This window comes from Lissotriton helveticus, chromosome 4_1, assembly GCF_964261635.1.
Source record: "Lissotriton helveticus chromosome 4_1, aLisHel1.1, whole genome shotgun sequence".
NCBI lineage: Eukaryota > Metazoa > Chordata > Amphibia > Caudata > Salamandridae > Lissotriton > Lissotriton helveticus.
Genome location: NC_136063.1, coordinates 250,307,495 through 250,328,805, shown reverse-complemented (window position 1 = coordinate 250,328,805; position 21,311 = coordinate 250,307,495).

The following is a 21,311-nucleotide window of genomic DNA, read 5'->3' as shown; positions in this document are numbered from 1 at the left end:
TGTAATCTAACACAAGCTACCAAAGAGTTACAACTACGACCTGACTTCAAATGGTACCTAAGGAGTCACACAAACTGCAACACTAGTCATGTGGTCTACATGATCACATGCCCCTGCCATCTCCGCTACATTGGAATGACCTGCAGAAAAATTAAACAGAGAATATGTGAGCACCGAAGTAATGTGAAGTGCAAAAAAAGCACCACCAAAATGGCAAGTCACTATCTAGAGAAGGGCCACACCACTGAAGATCTACAGTGGGTCATCCTCGAGACCTTGTCCATGAAAGACAGAAATGCAGAAAAGATTCTTTATGAAAAAGAACAGAGATGGGTACATAGACTTAGTACCCATAGTGACGGATTGAACGATAATATTCCATGGCTCAGTCTCACACGAAGCTAATTGAGTGTCTAAACATTCATCAGTAAAATAAAACGCACTCCATAATCTGCCTCTAGAGACAACAATGAGGTAATGTAGGAGCCTCCTATAATAATTTTCAACCATAATGATAAGATAAAGGGTTTCACCAGAACCACGTTCCCTTTCAGCACGCAGCATTTTATGCAGAAAACGAGCTTCAATGTAACAATAGAACCCCGTTTTTCGTTGTGTATGTTGACATTGATTAAAAACACTCTTACGGAGACCAATAGTCATTTCGTTGTCATGGTTACCATAGTAAACCCCCGAGTGGCCAATCAGCGCTGACTACGCCCAGAGCGCCGTCTCTTCATCCCGACCCGGAAACACAGTTCACTGTTTCCGGGTCAGGCAGAGCAGAACGCGCAACGAAGCTGACGGTGCAAGACGCAAGAGGTGCAAGCCACAACAAGCCTAAGATACCAAAACCGCAAGTATACTTAGACATAAGCAAACCCCTAACCCGATATTTCTTTCCCTTAGTCTGCTCGCAGCTCCCCTACCTGATTGGAGCGCGTAAACAAAGCGCGTGAGGTAACTGCGTTCGCTAAGATTTCAAGATCGATTTAGAACTCACGCATGATTAAACGCACATGATTTAAGAGTAAATCACCTAGCCTTAGTCACTTTGCAAAACGAGTAGTGTGGACTGCACGCATGCTCACAGGTATCTGTATTATCTGAGGTACACCCGAAATTTAAGTGGAATAATGACTGATATACGCATGCTGTTCCAACTGCAAGCATGTTAAGGTCCCTCACACGAGTTTGGATTGGAGATGAATGAGTTGACATTGCCATACACTGGCTGTTCTATAAAGTATTGCCATTTTTTCAGTTGTGAATGTGTCTATCATTGAAATAGACGGTTGCAGCAGTTTTCTGCTCTATATGTGTCCCATTGTACCCCGCCCCTTGTTTGTTGATACGCAACCCTCCTTATTCTTATTTTCCACAGGTACACTGCGACCTCAATAACAGAGAAACAGGTTTAACGTATTCCTATTTCTTACCACAACTTTCAGAGCACTGCTATATGTATATATTTTTCTCACTTTATTCACCCGTAGGTCCTGATGAATGCCTGTAAGTCCTAGTTAAGGCTGTTGAGGCAGAAACATGTCGACCGTTTTTTAGCCCACCCCCCCTTTTTTTTAAAACAACCTTTCATACTCCGAGTGCATCTATTACTCATAACCAGTTCTCTAGAATGCACTATTATGGAGTTTACTGGTCCCAAATACAGTACCAATAAAACTATTATCTGACTTTTCGGGACTTTTTAGACTGTCTTAGCCCTCCTTTTCCCCCCCTATCACTGGCTCACTACTGTACCAACCTTGGGTAAGAACCTCCTGGTGGAGGCTGCATAACTTCACTGACCTGATGATTATGCACACACGTGATCAAAGAAGCGGAAAACCAAGATATACCGCTAATTTTACCACCATACCCATCACGTGCATGAGGGTCTTTTATCTGGGACACCCCACATTCCTCCTGCATACCAAAGGTTGTGCACGCCCATTATTGTAATGATTTTTACTAATCAAACAATAAAAGTATTCAGTATTCAGCTTGCTTGCAGACCCTAGAAAGCTGTTACCGGGAATAGGGGGTCCCTTGGGGGACCCCCCCAGTTCACGGGATCATACTTTCAAGACTAGAATTGGTGTTGGGGTATCATTCCAACATGTTTGATACCAAACATGACTTGGTTCAGTGCAGCCATTATATAGTTAGACATCTCGTAATAACTGATGTGCACTATATATCTTAAAATGGCTGACCGCACTTACAAAGCCTGGAGATTTTCCTCAGGGGTTTGTAGGGATGTCCTGCTCATGCAGGGGCACCCTCACACATGTAACCAAGTACCCTGCCTTCAGGACAGAAGAGCCTGTCATAGGGGTGACCTATAGGTTTTAAGTGCAGTGACCTCAAATATAAGGAAGCTTATATCTGACGTGAGAGGTGCAAGCACCAACTCGCACAGGCTTCAATGGCAGGCATGTAGTCCCAGTTTAACTGGACTCCCATGGCCAGCATAATACATGAGAGCATCTACAGAGTTGCGTCTGAAGACAGTCTCAATGTACAAAAGTTTTGGCCGATCTTATATACAGTTCGTGAGGTACAATAAAACGATTTCAAATTCTTGGAAAACATGAAGATCCGAGCCTGGTCATTAACCATAACTACAGCCATCTGATAAGGGGGACTCATATGGCTCTCAACCTCGGGGAGAGCTGGTGTGGGCCAGTATGTATGTGTTCAGATGTCGGGCATGGGGAACGAGTGATGACTTTGTGCGGGGTGTATGCTGTGCCCTGATTGGCTTAGTGTTCCTAACTACAGGTGGCATCTGACTTTGTGGTAATTTGGGAACGCACGCCTTTGGCCAAACTTATTTTATCCGGCCAATCTCCTCTGACCTGTTTGTGGTGCATTTACCTATCTGTGGGATTAACTAGGGTTTTCCCTGGTTGAGTGTTTGTCTTCAGGCTGAGTGTAACCCCACATGTGACCTATCGATAAGTATGCTTGGGTTTCGGTCGCAGGAGTTGTTTGACCACATATTTCTGACTCAGGGTTGCTGGGGAGGTCATCTTGGGTGAATTCGACAGCAATGATACAAGTTCGTTATTTCGTGTCCATATGACATAGTGGTCACTGATAACATATTTACAGACATTCTCAGTATTATGCGTACAATTATCATTGCGTACATCAGCATTGTTTTTACTGGTATTGACATTGTTATGTGTGCATAGTTTATGTGTACATTGACATTGCATGTATTGGTATAGCCGTTGTTATTCATGCATATATCATGGTGTACATTGGCATCACATTCACCAATATTAACATCAATATATACATAAAAGTGAAAATATATATACATGTATCAAAAGGTACAAGTACAATCATAATACAGACTGTCACAAACGATATGCTTAAATTCAGCATACCTTTGCGTTACATGGCCTCGCATACAGTTCACACTGATCGGCAGGCCGCCCACAAAACATAACGATATGCATGGATTCACTTGTTGTGCACATGTGCATTGGTGCCCAAGAGGGCTCATACATGGGACGGTATGTGGCACTTCATGTGTGCATTGTAGCGTTCAATTCTGGAAATTGCACAAATATATATACATATGTATATAAATATATATATATATACATATATTCACTGAAAAAACCATAGGTTATAGACCATATATAGTTAGGAATTAGCATTTACAAAACCTTATTTTACTCACACAAAACCATTGAAATTCGCATATATAGTTAGTTGTACTAACTATATATCGCGCACCCGCAATCCACTGCTGATCATGTCACATATTACATCATTCATGGCATGGTCAGTGACATCACTGATGACATCACTGATGACATCTCAAATGACATCACTGATGACATCACTGATGACATCTCAAATGACATCACTGATGACATCACTGATGACAACATCCAGTGACTGTGTATTTCTGTAAAGTTAAAATATGTCTTATATATTGAAGAATGAGTGGATGTATAAGTGTCTGGATGAAGGATTTAGTAGGTGCATGACTGACTGTATGAGTGAGTGATTAAATGTGTCTCACTGAGTGCATGGGTTAGTGACTAAACTGTCTTAATTTGTGCATCATTATGTCTGTTGTTTTGTACACTGCTGCATGTGTTGATCAGTAGCTATATGAGTCACTATATGGGTTATTGATTGGTTGCCCAAGTATTTGTATGGGAGACTGAGTGTGTGTGTGGGTGGCTGGGAGGTATATGACACTGTGCATAGATGTGTGAGCAGTTGATTCACTAGATGTATGGGTTCAAAAGTGCATGTGGAAACAGCTGTATGGGCGGTTGACTGTGTGCATGAGTGTACAGTACATGTGAGAGTTGACATATATAAATAACTTTGCATAAGAGCCAGTGAATGTGTGAGTGGCTGTATGGATCATTCTGAAATTGTATCAGGGATTGTATAAGAGAGTAAATATGTGTTAGTATCTGTTTGAATAAGTAAGGCGTGTATAACTGTATAGTTGAGAAAATGGAGGTGTGATTGATTCTTTGCATGACTGAGTAGGTGTGTGAGTAACTCCATGGATGAGTGACAGTCTGTGAGTGTCTGTTTACACTGAGTGTATCTAAGGTTATATTAGAGTCTGAAGAGGTTCATCGTATTATCACATGAATAATGTCATCAGTGATGTGCTCAGTAATGTCATCAGTGATGTCATCAGTGATGTCATCAGTGATGTCATCAGTGATGTCATTTGAGATGTCATCAGTGATGTCATCAGTGATGTCACTGACCATGTCATGAATGATGTAATATGTGACATGATCAGCAGTGGATTGCGGGTGCGCGATATATAGTTAGTACAAATAACTATATATGCGAATTTCAATGGTTTTGTGTGTGTAAAATACGGTTTTGTAAATGCTAATTCCTAACTATATATGGTCTATAACCTATGGTTTTTTCAGTGAACTTTCAAGGTTTTGTAAATGCTAATTCCTAACTATATATGGTCTATAACCTATGGTTTTTTCAGTGAATTTCAATGTTTTTTTAATAGCAAATATCAAAAGATTTAAAATGTATTCTTCTTTAAATCGAAAAATATATTTTATATGTTTTTAATACAATTTTTTTATGTATTTTTTTAATTATTTTTTTTGTTTCGCTCCCGGTCCGCGAACCGGGTAGCTTCCCGTTAGCTCAATTTGGTGCCGCGACCCGGTCCGCGAACCGGTAAACGTTCCGTTTGCGCAACTGCTGCGTTAGAAAACAACATCGTGACGCGTCGCGTAAGCGCGACGTATGGCGTTCTCGCGTAATGCGTCTTATGTCGCGCCGCATTAGCGCACCCGGAAGTGCTCCGGAGCGTGAACCGAGGCACGAAGCGCAGCTCCCCGCAAGCGATCCAGGGCTCGGCGCGCAGCGCGTAACGTAAGCGTAACAGGTCATGTGACTTGTTAATAAAACTTTTCATTGGTTCATTTCACTTTTGGTTTCCTAATGATGTAAGGCCTGGTCATGTGACCTAAAAATAACACTTTTCATTGGTTTAGAACATTTTTTTTCCCAAATGATGAAAGCCCCCACCTTTTTTCTCACTCTGACTTTCAACTTTGTGAGAGGAAGACCTATTTTGACTAATAAGCAATGGCTTCATTAGTAGCTGCAGCTGGTGCACCCCCACCACCACCACCACCTCCTAGGAAGAGAGGACCACCTCCTCAGGTAATCCTCAATCAAGAGGAGGAAGAAGAGGAAGAAGAGGAAGAGGAGCAAGGGGGGAGGCAGTTTTTGCCTGAAGAACCAAGGAGGTCCCATGTAAAAGAAGATTACATCTGGCAATTTTACTCATTTCCCCAGGGCCAAAAAAAAGTTAATGCCCGCTACGTTACTTGTCTCATCTGTAAAAAAAATCTGTCCAGAGGGACTGATAAGAAGTACAGCTATGGCAATTACACTATGCATCGGCATATGGAGAGGTGGCACCCTATAAATTATAGTGCTGCGCAGGTACGTCACCTGCAGGAAAAACCCCCTCCTGTGGCCAGTACATCATCTGGAGAGGCAGTGACGGGACCAGAGGCGAGGGAGATGGTCCCCAACATCCAGTTGAAGTTCGGGGAAGTGAAACATGTGTGCATTTATTGCGGCCAATTAATTTGCTACAGGGAGAGTAGCATAAATTTGATCAACGTAGCAATTGAAAATCATAAATGTCCAAAACGCCCCAGAAAGTAAATTATCTTTTTTTTTTTGTTGCTCCTGTTGAGCCCGTTATAATCAATGATTTTCGTTTCCCCCCCAAAAAAAACAAAAAAAATATAAAACCGTTCAAAAAATTAAAAAAAAGTAAAAAAAGTTCAGAAAAATAATTAAAAAAAATATAAAACAACAAAAACAATAAAAAAAAAGTTCTTTTCAGAACTACCTCCCCTTTATAAAAAATTGCTAGAATGTTTAGCACTCTGGCAACCTCTATTTCTTTTGATTCGCTTCCCGGTCCGCGCGCCGGTACGCGAACCGGAAGCGAAACAACATTTTTTTTTTTTTAAAAAGGAAGAGTGAGTATAAGGGAAGGAAACAGAGAGTAATGTTAAAAGAAAGACAGCTAGAGGGAGTAACACAGAGATACTGTTTAATACATCTATTTACCAAAGAAAAGATGTAAGAGGGTATAATTGAGAAACACAAAATAGATAAGGAAGTGAAAGAAAAAAAGGAGAGTAGAAGAATAATAAACAAGAGTTTCTTGGAGAATATGAGTGAATGTTCAAATTAAGAAGAAAAACAGTAAAGGATGTGGAATGAGAGGTATGGATAGAACCGGACTAAAAGAACAACCCTGAGGGAAAGTGTTAAGAAAAGAGTGAGTGAAAGTAAATAGGAATAAAACAAGATGTATGACAGTTACTAAGGTTAAAACATGTGGAATAACAGAGAGAAAAAACAGAAAGCAGAAAAGAAGAAGTGAGAGAAAAGGAATAATTGAAACAGCAAAGAAATGTAAATAACATAGTGTGCTTGAACTACAGGGAGAAAGCATAATGAACAAGTAGTGAAAGAGTGATCAGTCAGAGACAGTAAGAGACAGTAAGAGTAATAAAGACGGAGTGAGTGAACAGGTGTGAGGAACTATGAGAACAGAGGGACTGAGAAAAGGAGTGGAAGGAGTAGAGTAAGTAAGTAATAGAGAAAGGAATGAGGGAAGTAGCAAAGGCAGGAAACTGAGGGTTAAAGAAATGAAGCAGTGGAACTAATAGAAGTTAAATGTGATAGAAATTTAACGAAAAGAGTACAAAACACTTACCTTATAATTGTCGTTAACTTAGTCACTTGTTATTTTTATACTTTCAATCTGTGAAAGAAAGAACAAAAATTTGAAAAATATTAAAACATGTATTTAAAAATTAGAAAAGACAAGGGAAAAGATTGAAAATCATCCAATTTTACAAAGAAATAAAGTTAGAGATAAACATGGAGAAAAAAAGAGAAAGAAACGGTGATAGACAGTCAGAGACAAAAAGAAATTGTAATAGAGTAAATTAGTAAGAGAAAAAAAGGAAGATACTTTCAGTGACAGAAAAGAAGGATGAAAGAGAAAACTAAATTGAAGTTGTGTAAGCTACTAAAAGAAAGTGAGTAAGGTAAACTATATAAGGAAAGGGTGAATAAGGAAAAGAGAGTGAGGGAGAGAGGAGACAGAGGAAGTGAAGGAAAGAGTGTCAGATACAGACTGAGTGAGGCAACAAAGAAAGATAAATGAGTGAGGGTGAGTTATACTAACTGATTGCACCAAAAAAAGAGAACACAAAAATATTTAATTTAGAAAACAAAGGGAGGAAAGATGGAAAAGACAAGCGAAGCAGAAGGTCTAAAAGCTGAAAAATGGTGCAAGGGAGAAAAGAAAAAAGCAGAGTTGGATTAGGGAAACAAAGGTTGAAAGATAAGTGGAGTTAGATAGCAAGGGTGAAAGAGAATAAAACAAAAGGCAATGTGCGTATGTAAGGAGGATTGATAGAAGGTAGTAAAAGATGAGTGAGCATGAGATAAGACGAGTACAAATTAAAATTCACTATACAAAGTACAGTATTAATTATACATGTTAAATGGTTTATTTTTGCTGTTCTCAGAATATATCAAATTTCACTAAAAACAGTGAGTTGAAGGTATTCATCATATAACAGCGGGGGGAAAAAAACACAATCAAAATGATTGGGTTTAAAAAACCCATATAACATAACCAATCAGAAATCAGAACTCCTTAAAAGTAACTTACTTTCCATGACGTCGAAGGATGTCCTATGAACAGCTTATACTCTGTTGTGCTGTTATTATTTTCAGCCCGCCACTTTCTGAAAGAAAAGCTCCATCGTTTTGACAAATATGTTACATACAATAAATGACTTCTCGCTCTCTACCGCACTTCTCCTCAAGGCCAAATCGTGTAAGAGCCATTTATAACTCTTGGAATTCTTCTAAGCAAATCCCGTCATTTTCTTTTTCCGCAACTTTCAGAAAGAAAACGTTCAAGATCACTTTCACAATCCTGTACTAGTAATATCTCACCCTTCTTGCTCACTCATGCTCCACATTTCCTATGACACTGATACTGCTTACTATGAGGCACACTTACACTACCTCTATGACTACTACAACTATTTAATTCTCTACATCACTTTTAATCACAAAGCAATTTAAAACAGTACATAAAATTATATCAACTCCTAGAATCATTATAGGCCAGTTACCTACTCAAAATTCTCTCTTCTGAAAACAGAAAGTAAGAATATTTTTAAGTCAAAAGGCAACATTGTTTCATAGTCAAATGTGAATCATTTCCGAAACATCAGCTTTTTTTACATTTTAAATAAGCTGTGTAATAAGCGGATGTTGTCAAAGGACCATTATGTCATATAATAGCTGCAGTTACAAATGTTCTTCCTAAAATCAACGACTGTGTAGCCACAACATTTGTAATTAAAGTTGAAAACTTACTTTCATCAGGTTTATATAGTTGGAATTTTAAAATGACATTATAACCAAAAGTTTGTACAAATAATGTGTACAGCATTGCAGACTTACATTACCTCTACTCCATGTTTTGATTAGCTGCTTGAATTAGCTTATTAAAAGAAACAGTTTTTCTGAACTCATTCAAAGTGCAGTTATTTTTCCATGACGTCAAGTGTTATGGTAAGAACACCGTTTGCTTTGGGAAATTCTCTGTTGTCCTTTAACTAATCCGTGCCCACCACTTTCTGTAAGAAAACCTTCTTTTTTTTCAGGAACTACTTAAAACTCAAAAATAACTTTTTACTCTGTACTACACTTATCCTTAAGGCCAAATAGTGTAGGAGCCATTAGAACCTCTTGAAATTCCTCAGAGCAAATCCCGAGATTCTTTCCCTAAACTTTTGGTTGTAAAAACACCAGGTAAGAATTTTTAAGGTCAAAAGGCAAATTTTTTTTTAAAGTTAAAACAGAATCATTGCAGAATGACCAGCCGTTTCTAGACTTCAAATAAGCTGTGTAATGTCCTGATGTTGTTGAAGGACCGTCATGATATATAATTGCTGTAGTTACAAAAGTCCTTCCTGATATTGACAACTGCGAAGCCACAATTTTTTTTATTAAAGTTGTCCATTTTGTTCCATCAGGCCTACATCGTTGGAACATTAAAATGACATAATGGCCATATGTTCGTATAAATAATGTGGACAGCATTGCAGACTTACATTGGCTACACTCCATGTTGTGATCGGCTGCTTTTACTAGCTTATTAAAGGACACTGATTTACTGTCTGGCAAAGTTAAATATATAAATCTTTCTGAGTCTACACTAGTAGTACTTGATACCCTACAGTTCTCACAGTCATGCTGCCATTGATAAGAAAGGCCAAACAGATGATCTACATCTACACCTTCATCTTGCAATACATCAAGAATATACATTAAAAACTCCTGACAATCTTGCTGAATATTTTGAGAGAATTGCGTTTGACCTGAACATTTGTCTAACAGATTTCGAATTTCAGACACACTTTCTATTTTTGTTCTATCAGTGCTACATTTCTCTAACACAGAGTTCAGTAAACAGCAAAAACTTTGATCCGAATTGATCACAATCTGTTCTTTTAAAGTTTCTAGAGAAAAGACAACATTAACCACTACATTAGCATAGCAGTTGACACCAGAACTATTTTCAAATTGAAAACCAACAACATCTTCAACAGAATCCATTTTCTTTCTGCTTATAATTTCGGGTTGATCGACTTTTCGTCTTTTTGCTACAACCTCCCTACTATTGGTCACATTTCTTCGTTTCCGGCCTACCACACGTTTCTCAAACAAAGGATATTGAGGCAAATGTGGTGCATACTCTCTTCTTAACCTATTGTATTCCTTAACACAATCTAGATCCGCACAAATGTTTGTGACATCACACTCAATCAAGTATAATCCCGATAAAGTTCTGACTCGTGACAATGCCACATATGCCATTCCCTCCTTGAACACAGAACTGCCAATATTCACCAATGCACTGTCTACACTTAAACCTTGCGATTTATGGATTGTCACCGCATATGCCAAGCAAACAGGAAACTGCTTACGGTGAACATATAAGTCTTTTACAAGCAAAAATCTAGCAGAGCAACGACCAATTAACTGTACTTCCTCAATGCCATCAAATTTAATTTTTAAAAATTCAATTCCATCTCTATTTCTGTATTTCTCAAAATCAACAACATTACCCATTGATCCATTTACCAGACCTCTTTCAACATGTAAATTCCTTCTCAAAATGATACGGCAATTTAAGCACACATTCAGAGTCTTTTCAAAACCAGCAGTTTTAGATATAGTCTTCTCTTATGAATCCTATTTTGATTTCAAATTCTCAGACAAAATCATTGTTGCTCCCATATGCTCTATTCTGTCAATAGCTTCCAGTTTCACAATCTCTTGGTTTTCTAAATTCAACATTTTGTTGTTGAAGATGGCACATTCTGCAAGAGTTGGCATCAAACATATTCCAGATTTCTTCTCAGTAATTTTCACAAAAATATTCTCTGCCACAACGTCTTCTTCTGGATACAAATTTGACAGTAATCGTGCATGTAAAGCTTCTTTCCCATGCTCCGTCACTTTTCCGATTCTAACATCTTGTAGAATATTCTTATAATCTTCATCTTTCGCTTGACGCATATTTTCACGCAGTTCAGCATAATTGAAGTTTAACCATATATTAACGTTGCCAATGCTCCCTAGGCACTTCCTGGTATCTTCATGTGTAAGTAGTTTAAACACTGGTTGTCCTTTCACTGGTGTCAGCTGCAGAAGATCACCGAAAACAATGATGTGTTTGCCACCAAATAACACATCATACTCTGTTTTAAGAACTTCTTGCATTCTCAAATGCACAAAGGCAAGCATGACATTGGAAACCATGCTTACTTCGTCAATGGTAAGAAGTTTCATTTTCCTCAAGACTCTTGAAACTTCACAACAAGCATCTCCAGATAACTTGTGGTATTGTAATTTGTTATCATGCTCCACTGGCAGCATCAGTAGATGATGCAAAGTAATACCTTTAATGTTATGTGCTGCCAGTCCAGTTGGAGTGGTGACAACACAAGACAGCGATGACTCAGTTCTTTTCTGCAAATAACATGAAATTGCTTTAATGAGGAAACTTTTTCCAGTTCCTGCTTCTCCACTCACGTACAGTCGGACAGGCTTCAACGACATACATGAGCACTCTTTCTTCTCATGACTTAATCCATGATCAATTTGGTTGGTAACTTCGTCATATATTTTCCTCCGCTCAATGTTGAGTTGTCTTTCCAAATCTTCTAAGTTAACCGCATCCTCCTAAGCATGTGCCATGGCTCTTTCCACTTCAATCATGGCAGTGGCAGCTTCATTTTCAATAACTGGTCCTCCTAGTGGATCCTGACTCAATGAAACAGAACTCTGACTGTCCTGAGAACTGTCTCTAGCAATCTCGGCTGCAATTGTTGCTTCCTGCTCGATTTCCGCATTCAACATTTCTAGATATTTTGGAAAAACAGGACATTCTATGGTGTCCTTGGCTGCATTGAAAGAGTCTTCGTAACAGAGGAAATCTCCAAGCAGTTCCTCTTCTGCACGCCAAGGCTTGAAAAGTTGCAAAAGAGCTAAATAGAAAAACTCTTTTCTTTCAGGAGATTCGCCACTCAATTTTCGATGATTTATCAATTGGCATTTTCTTTGCTTGACCAGACATCCCTCAGTTCCAATTACAGCATACACTCCTTTATCAATATCTTCTTTGATGTTCCTCTTGAATATGTAATTTTGTAGAACCTCATACAGACAAACATTCTCGAGGTGACTGCTTCTATTTGGATAATATGTATCCAACATGTTGGTCTTCAAAATATCTGTACTGTTTGGCTCCTTTTCCGCCAAATACTCAATTTCCCGTACAGGTTTCAGAACTCGATTACGTGTTGCAGCAAGACCAAGACTCGCCCAAATGATACTCCTAGATTTGGCATAGAGATTTGCTGAAGATAACCGGTCAGAACATTCGTAAGCTCCGATTTCTCGATGCGACAACATCTTCAAACTGAAACTGTACAACTTCTTACTGAGGCTCTTTTCGTGGGAAATGTCCCCCCACATATCCTTCAATTCTGTCTTTTCTTTTTTTGTGATGTAAGATGTCACATACCGAGCCACAGCCATACAGTTATCAGCCACAAACTGTATATCCATGTTAGCATTCCACATGGACAAAATCACTGGGTTGTAGTCGTTGATGTACTTGGACTCTTCGTTTCTTTTCAAATTGTATGTATTTTTGGATGATTTCCTCGTCACATTATGTCGCAGCGAAGACATCAAACTGTTCACTCTTCCTTTAGAAATCACCGGTCGTGGAAAGCTGAAACGACATTTTGTGTAGAACTTGTCCTTGTTTCTGAATTTACGACAACAGTACTTTCCACAACGATGGCTTTGAAAGCGTAAAACTTGTTCTCTTAGGCTTTTGTCTTCCTTTGTCTTTGGAACAGCACATGTAGAATACTGTTCTATGAAACTCATCACTAAGTCATCCGGGTCTGTTCCAAATTTGGGCTCATCTTTGATCCAAAGCAGCATATGTATATGAGGAGCACCTCTTGCTTGATACTCCTTTCTCCAGAAGAAATCTAACACCTCTCCAAGAGGTGGATTTTTCTTGTTCATGATGAAAGACATCATAGCTTCAAATCTATGATTGAAGTACCTGCATACATTCACTGGATCCAAAGAGCACAGTTCTCCGGGTGTCTTGAATTCGATATTTTCAATGTTTCCATTTGCCTCTCGTAGAAATTCAAGTAAGTCTTCCCAGCCATACTCGGCACAGCTGAGAGTGAGGAACCATGTGGGAGTTCCTAAGTTCCTCAGCATATATTTTAAATCTCCATGTCGACGGTACAAGTACTCATTAGTACCACGCTGACATGCCATGAGATTAATCAGGTGAGAATCCAAAATACTGTCTTGCACATTGACTTTATCCATAAAGTCCCTTGCTGAGATATTTTGCATCTGTGTACCACTTTTCAAGATGTGGTTCACTGCATATGCCAGTCCAGACAGATCGCTTTCAAACAGTAGATGAAACAAATAGGGAATGCATTGACGAAACCTAGGATCTTCTGCATACAATCATAAAGTCCGGTATTCAGAAGCAGGAATTTGATCAGGTCGCTCATCATATCTTCCTCCTTGACCTGTTGGAAATAGTTGTGGAAAACACTGAGCTTCCAAACTTTCCTCCCAAACACTAATGGGACTCCCTTTGGCTTGTTTCATTTGAAACAACTCAATAGCATTCCCCATGACTTCCTTGGAATGCAAAGGATGAACACTATAATGTTCATATATTTCTTCATTTTTAGAGGCTTCTACTTTCTCAATTTGTCCAGCACACAAATCGCTGTCCTCTTCTTCACTTACTTCCTCTTCTGCAACATATACATTCTTGTAGTACTTATTGTTTTTCATCAAATACAATGTTGCCTTTTTGACTTTCCTAACATCCACTAAATCTTGCCAGATGTTCCTACTCTTTGTTGGAACCCCATTAACTAAGATAACCAGAGGTTCCTCTTCCACTTTCTCTACTCCAATTGTATTAATGTTTTTCTTCAAATCTAGAGGCAAATAAACAACTCTTCCCTTTAATCCTCTCTGTAAATCTGATGGAGGCAATTTCCCTGTCTTTGGCTCCATTCGTATAATAGCCTGAAAGGGATGGACACTTTGAATCAAAATAGATTCATAAGTATTTAAATCCTTCAATTCAGAAGGAATGTCAACCAATTCCAGATTATTATGAACCGCTCTAGCAGGCATCTGGTTTTGATTTAATTTGTTACAACAATAAGTACACACATGTTGATCCGATCCCAAATCAAAACAATTTTCTACCATCAAGTATGTTGCGAAATCCTTCCATTCACTATTATTTTCCCTTTCACTTTTTGCATATAAATCCACTAACTTAGTCTGATTCTTATAATAAGTGCGTCGACAACACACACAAGTGAAATTATCCCTCTCACTTGATTTCACCTGAAACGTGGCAATTTCCTTCTGAAAATTATCTGTACTGGAAACCTGTATACTCTCTTCCACATTACCTTCTTCTTCTGGGTCAATTTCAAAATTCTTCTCTTTACTTGCAAAGTAACAAAACTCAATTTCTTCACAAATATTCTTCACATCTACTTCAGAACCATGCAAAAGAGCAGTGCATAATTGTTTAAGCATAATTGCTGGACTCTTAGCATAATACAACATTCTAACTAATTTCCTCACTTTATTATGATGCACTGCTAGCATCCTGAAATGATGAAAAACACTCTGGCATACTCTCCTGGAAAGACAAGCCAGTGAATGACCATGCAAACCTGTCACTTCTCTCACTCTGCAAGGATCTAATTCTTGCAACAACTTCATTTTCTGTTTTAGAGTTTTCTTATTAAATGTCCGTACAAAATCACAAAGCAAATTGATGGAATCCTGTCGCACACTGCAAATACTACTACACTTCCCGGTGTACACTGGTCCCTTAGGACGTCTTCCTAAAACCTCATTACCTAACACCTCTTCTGCCTCTGTTGACACAAGTTTTTCTTTTTCAACCGGACAACCATCTTTCACCTCATATGCTCGACCACTTGTGTCAACTGCATGCACCAAATCATTATCCTGGAAATAACTCTCCTCATTAAAAAATGCCTCACAACTTGAACTATGCATCCATTCTCCTGAAAAAACTTCACAAAAATTACTACGATTAACTGTTCTCTTCCATCTACTATTTGTTTTGAAATCATAAATTACCTTGTTTAGTTTCCTAATTCTATTGATTATCAAAATAAATAACTTTCGCTTAATTTCGAATGCCTGATCAATAATTTTCTCAATGTTTCTCTTTCTCTTATAAAAAGCCACTTTCTGTTGACGTTTCTTAACATTTTTTAACAAATTGCCAATTATCCTGTTGCGGAACATTCGTCTACGAATGTCCCTAAACTGATTTTTCCTTCTACTACCATGCACAGATTTATCTCCTGCTCTAGCAGTAACATTTTTGAGTGGCCTTTCCTTTCCGTTTAAATTGGCTCTCTTTTTCTGGACTAAAACATGTTCTGTAGTGATACCTTTTTTTTCTGGAAATGTTTCTTAGGAAAGATTTCGTTCTCTTACCCGGACCTTTTTTGGTGACTTGACAAGTTTTTATTGTAGAGGACTGCTGCAAGCATGTAGTAAGCTGCTGTGTTTGACGTTTTGTAGCCTTTCTCCTTCTTTGCTTCGAAGGCATTGTGTAATTTTGAAATGATCTGCAGTTGAATCTGTGGTAAAATATAATAAAAAATTTTATTAACCACTATTACCAAACAGTAAATCAATAACAGTCGTCAAAAAATTAACACACTACTTGTCAATTCTACATACAATAATTTTTAGTGCATTGGCAAATTTAAAACTCACAAATAGTAGCAAAGAAATGGAATGCTTCTACATTTGACCTTTGCTCTTTTATATGTGAATCTGAACTAATTTTATTAGCATATTTCACTATTTTATTAAAGACACTTCACACAAGCTGTTTTTGAAGTTGTATTTAATTTTAAATGAAACGGTTAACATGGTTACTTTTCATTTCCAGTAACTTTTAAAAATAAGTCTTTATAGTTCCATAGGCTCGACCAGGTCAGCTTCCCACCCTATGTCATACAATTCTGACAAATCGGCATCCTCATCATATTCTTCATCATCCACAGGATTTAAATCATCCAAGGGATCTACTTCCACTGATGTTTCAATGACAAGTTCAATGATAAGATCGAGATCAACAGATTGCTCATTATCACTCATGCTTGATGTTGTCGTTATCTTTAAAAAAGAGAACAACAATGAGATGTTGCAGAGTAAGAGACAAATCTCAGAGACTATAATAGTAAAATTGTTTAACAAGAGTAACATTTTGCAGATATTATTTAACCATGTCCAGCAATGCTGAGGAGGTGAGGCCTATGTCCAAGTTTTCAGTGAACAGGACTCACCTCTTCTTAACCTTGGATAAGCCTCACCAACTCTGTGTCCCCTGCTCATACTTAAATGTAAAGGGGCAGATTTATGTTAACTGGCGCATCCCCAGGGATGCAACAGTTAACGTGCGCCGCTGCTCTGCCACCCATGATGTTCCGCATTTACAATGTGGAGCACCATTGAGCAAAAACAGCACAGATGCATCACGCATCTGTGCCGCAAAAGCGGCGCATTGCAGGAATCACGTCGTAAGCGCGACATGTCTACTGCAATGCACAGGGGCAAGCCACACATTGCATGGTGCATCACTCCTTATGCCTGTTTCAAACAGGCGTAAGGATTTGATTCAGCAATGCCATAAAGCTGACTCAGTGAAATCTTCTAAATTTCACCGTGTTAGTTTTACAGGGATTTCATGCAAATGAATGCCCACCCTGCAACAAAACGCCCACATGAAACCTGACGCAGGTTTCATGTGGCACAGGACTTTACACCATGACACATCTGCCTAGATGCATCAAGTTGTAAATATGTCGCAACATAGCGCATCTTTTGCACCGCCGCTGCGTCACAAAAGTGACGCACAGCGGCGCAAAAGAGGCACACGGCCATCATAAATCTGCCCCTAACATTTTAAATGATTGGTTCAGGATGCCGATAAGGTGTGGCCTATCCAGGGGTTTGTTTGAGGTGAGGCCTACTCAGGGTTACAGATGAAATTTAGGCTTGTTGAAGAGTACAGAGGAGATAATACATGTGCATGCCTACCAATGAAGTGAGTCATGTCCACTGCACTCTTTAACAAAGGCCAGACCTCCTCTGTCTCCCTGGACAGGCCTAAACCTGATCTGCACAATGTGATTCGTAATGTTAGGAAACACAGGTGATGTAATTGAAAAACGTGCAATTTCTTTTGCTCATTTCACAATCACATCACTTGTGTTTCCTTTGCTTAGGTATCTCATTGTGCAGATTTTCTGGTCATAATTTGAAAACACAACACAGCTCCTATGTAGAAGCACACCCTGTCAGTACTTAAATTTGCCAAGCACACATGGGTGCGTATTTACAAGGACCTTGCACCACGGGGAAAATACTTAAATTAAAATGGGGAAAATAACGTCAAAGTGACTCAAAGGCCTTGTAAATATGCCCCAAGCAGCCTATGAAACTCTAGCAGTACATATCAAGAAACCTAATTTACTTCAAGAAACGTTTTTAAACACATCAAGTAAACCAATTATTCACCCACATTCATGGGGAAGTGACTTAAAGTGCCCTAACACACATGAAAGCGTATTTTTAAGGGCCTTGCACCATTTTTGCGTCACTTTTAACATGGCTATGTAACTCAAAGAAACAAAATCTTAATTTGCCAAGCACACATGGGGGCGTATTTACAAGGACCTTGCACCACGGGGAAATGACTTAAATTAAAATGGGGAAAATAACGTCAAAGTGACTCAAAGGCCTTGTAAATATGCCCCAGGCAGCCTATGAAACTCTAGCAGTACATATAAAGAAACCTAATTTACTTCAAGAAACGTTTTTAAACACTTCAAGTAAACCAATTATTCACCCACATTCATGGGGAAGTGACTTAAAATGCCCTAACACACATGAAAGCGTATTTTTAAGGGCCTTGCACCATTTTTGCGTCACTTTTAACATGGCCATGTAACTCAAAGAAACAAAATCTTAATTTGCCAAGCACACATGGGGGCGTATTTACAAGGACCTTGCACCACGGGGAAATGACTTAAATTAAAATGGGGAAAATAACGTCAAAGTGACTCAAAGGCCTTGTAAATATGCCCCAAGCAGCCTATGAAACTCTAGCAGTACATATCAAGAAACCTAATTTACTTCAAGAAACGTTTTTAAACACATCAAGTAAACCAATTATTCACCCATATTCATGGGGAAGTGACTTAAAATGCCCTAACACACATGAAAGCGTATTTTTAAGGGCCTTACACCATTTTTGCGTCACTTTTAACATGGCCATGTAACTCAAAGAAACAAAATCTTAATTTGCCAAGCACACATGGGGGCGTATTTACAAGGACCTTGCACCACGGGGAAATGACTTAAATTAAAATGGGGAAAATAACATCAAAGTAACTCAAAGGCCTTGTAAATATGCCCCAAGCAGCCTATGAAACTCTAGCAGTACATATCAAGAAACCTAATTTACTTCAAGAAACGTTTTTAAACACATCAAGTAAACCAATTATTCACCCACATTCATGGGGATGTGACTTAAAATGCCCTAACACACATGAAAGCGTATTTTTAAGGGCCTTGCACCATTTATGCGTCACTTTTAACATGGCCATGACTCAAAGAAACAAAATCTTAATTTGCCAAGCACACATGGGGGCGTATTTACAAGGACCTTGCACCACGGGGAAATGACTTAAATTAAAATGGGGAAAATAACGTCAAAGTGACTCAAAGGCCTTGTAAATATGCCCCAAGCAGCCTATGAAACTCTAGCAGTACATATCAAGAAACCTAATTTACTTCAAGAAACGTTTTTAAACACATCGAGTAAACCAATTATTCACCCACATTCATGGGGAAGTGACTTAAAATGCCCTAACACACATGAAAGCGTATTTTTAAGGGCCTTGCACCATATTTGCGTCACTTTTAACATGGCCATGTAACTCAAAGAAACAAAATCTATTTGTAAAACACTTGACACAAAGCAACATTTTAAATACACAACTTTCTTCATAATTTTCTCCCTAAAGCATACTATTCTCTATCTAAATTAAATGAATCTTTTCTCACCTTAGCAAATACTTTTTGAGTTTCAAAACAGTCTCAGACACACACCAATTTTTCTTTAGCAGAGCAAAGGGTATGCACCCAACAATGGCACATAAATGCTGTAATTCATCACACATATCTCTCATGTCACCCAATCAAAACTCTTCCCTCACTTTTTTCAAATCAACACCCTTCCCCCCTCTGCCCTTTCTGCCTTTTTTCCATAGCAACCACCTCCTGAAAGACCTCTCATGTTTACAAGTTCACACAACAATGTTTCAATTGAACTCTGAACTCTCAGTACACCTGCATATCCAGTGCAATCTTTCATAAAATGATTTTTTTCTTGACCATTCAAATTACATCTTTCAAAGAACTCATCCATGCACCCTAACTTTCTGTTTTCAGCAATCAAAATCCACCAATCACTGCTACTGAATCATTAGCACAGAAACTCCACAGTTTTTTCCATTATAAACTCCTACTGTTTCAACTGCCATTTCATACCCACACTTCATCTGACTGCAGCATAACCTCCTCTCACCATGTTTTCTGTCTGGATTGTTGGACATAGTTACATCCACTGGGCTCAAAGGTATGCTGATAACAGAAATTTACACAACCTCAATTTACAAAATGTGGAAATCAACTGGATTGGCCACAGAGGATTAAGATGTCACCAATTGATACCATTGGTGAAAACCTTTTTGCATTTGCCAAAACCTGACCTGTTAATTGTGCACTGTGGAGGAAATGACTTGGGCACTTTGACTGGGGTAGGTCTGGAAATGCTTTTAAAGGACACCTTTGAGAAATTGATGGCACTTTTTCCTCAAACTGCCTTGGTATATTCAAATATATGCCAAAGACAGAAATGGAGGTGGTCCAACCAATTTTGTCCACAAATTGAGAAATCGAGGAAGCATGTAAATAAGTCTGTTTCAGCTTACATGAGAGACCATGGAATGGGCTCCATCTACAACAATAACTTGCGTTACTACATGCAAGATATCTACAGAGCAGATGGAGTTCACTTCTCAGATGAGGGGAACAGAATTTTCATCCTGAATTTAAGACTATGTATTGGTACCTACTTATAAGTACCTAGAACTTACACAGAACCCAAAAGCTCTTTTCAGAGCTACCTTAACTATGATTACTCTTTACAAATTTCAAATGTACCTTTTTTCACAAATTTTCACTTTTGTTAGCTTCCCGGTGCGCTACCCGGTTCGCGTATCGGCAGCTAACCTCGCGAAAAATTCAAATTGTTTTTTTCTTTTTCGACATATATGAGCCTCCTCAGCCACCCTTAGAAAACCTAGGGGGTCAGGATACGTCTCCTGTGCCCCCTTTTACCCTTTCCCAACATTCTTTATCCTCCATTTTGTGTCTAAATTCATCCAAAACACAAGATGGCGGACTCCCGTTACGCTATTGGTTAGCTTCCCGGTCCGCGAACCGGGGCGCGCCTCTACCGCGAAAAAACGGAAATTTTTATTTTTTTTATTTTTTGCCCCGTGGGAACTTTTATTGCCCCTCATCAATCCTAGGGGGTCAGGAGTGGTCTACCTTGCCCCCTTTCATTAATTTCCCCCTTCGTTTTTCTTCACCTCTTGTCTCTCGATCCTACCGAGAGACAAGATGGCGGCCGCTCCGGACTGTTTAGAATGTTGACAGACACCGGAGAGCCAATCAGCTTCGCTTCGCGAAGTTCCGTTACGCGTCAGGTACGCGAACCGGGGCGCTAACTGGAGCGCTGTTACAGATATATATATTTTTTTGAACGTTCTTTTATCAAAATCCACTGGAGCACATATATTGAGACCTAGCAAAGGCACATCAGCCAAACAATATCTACAATTTTGCCAAGTTTCGTGTAAATCCATTCAGCCGTTCGAGCTAAAAGTGAGTCCAACCGCCCTATGGAAAATTGCATGGGAAAAACGCGTTTTGGGACCCCCCTT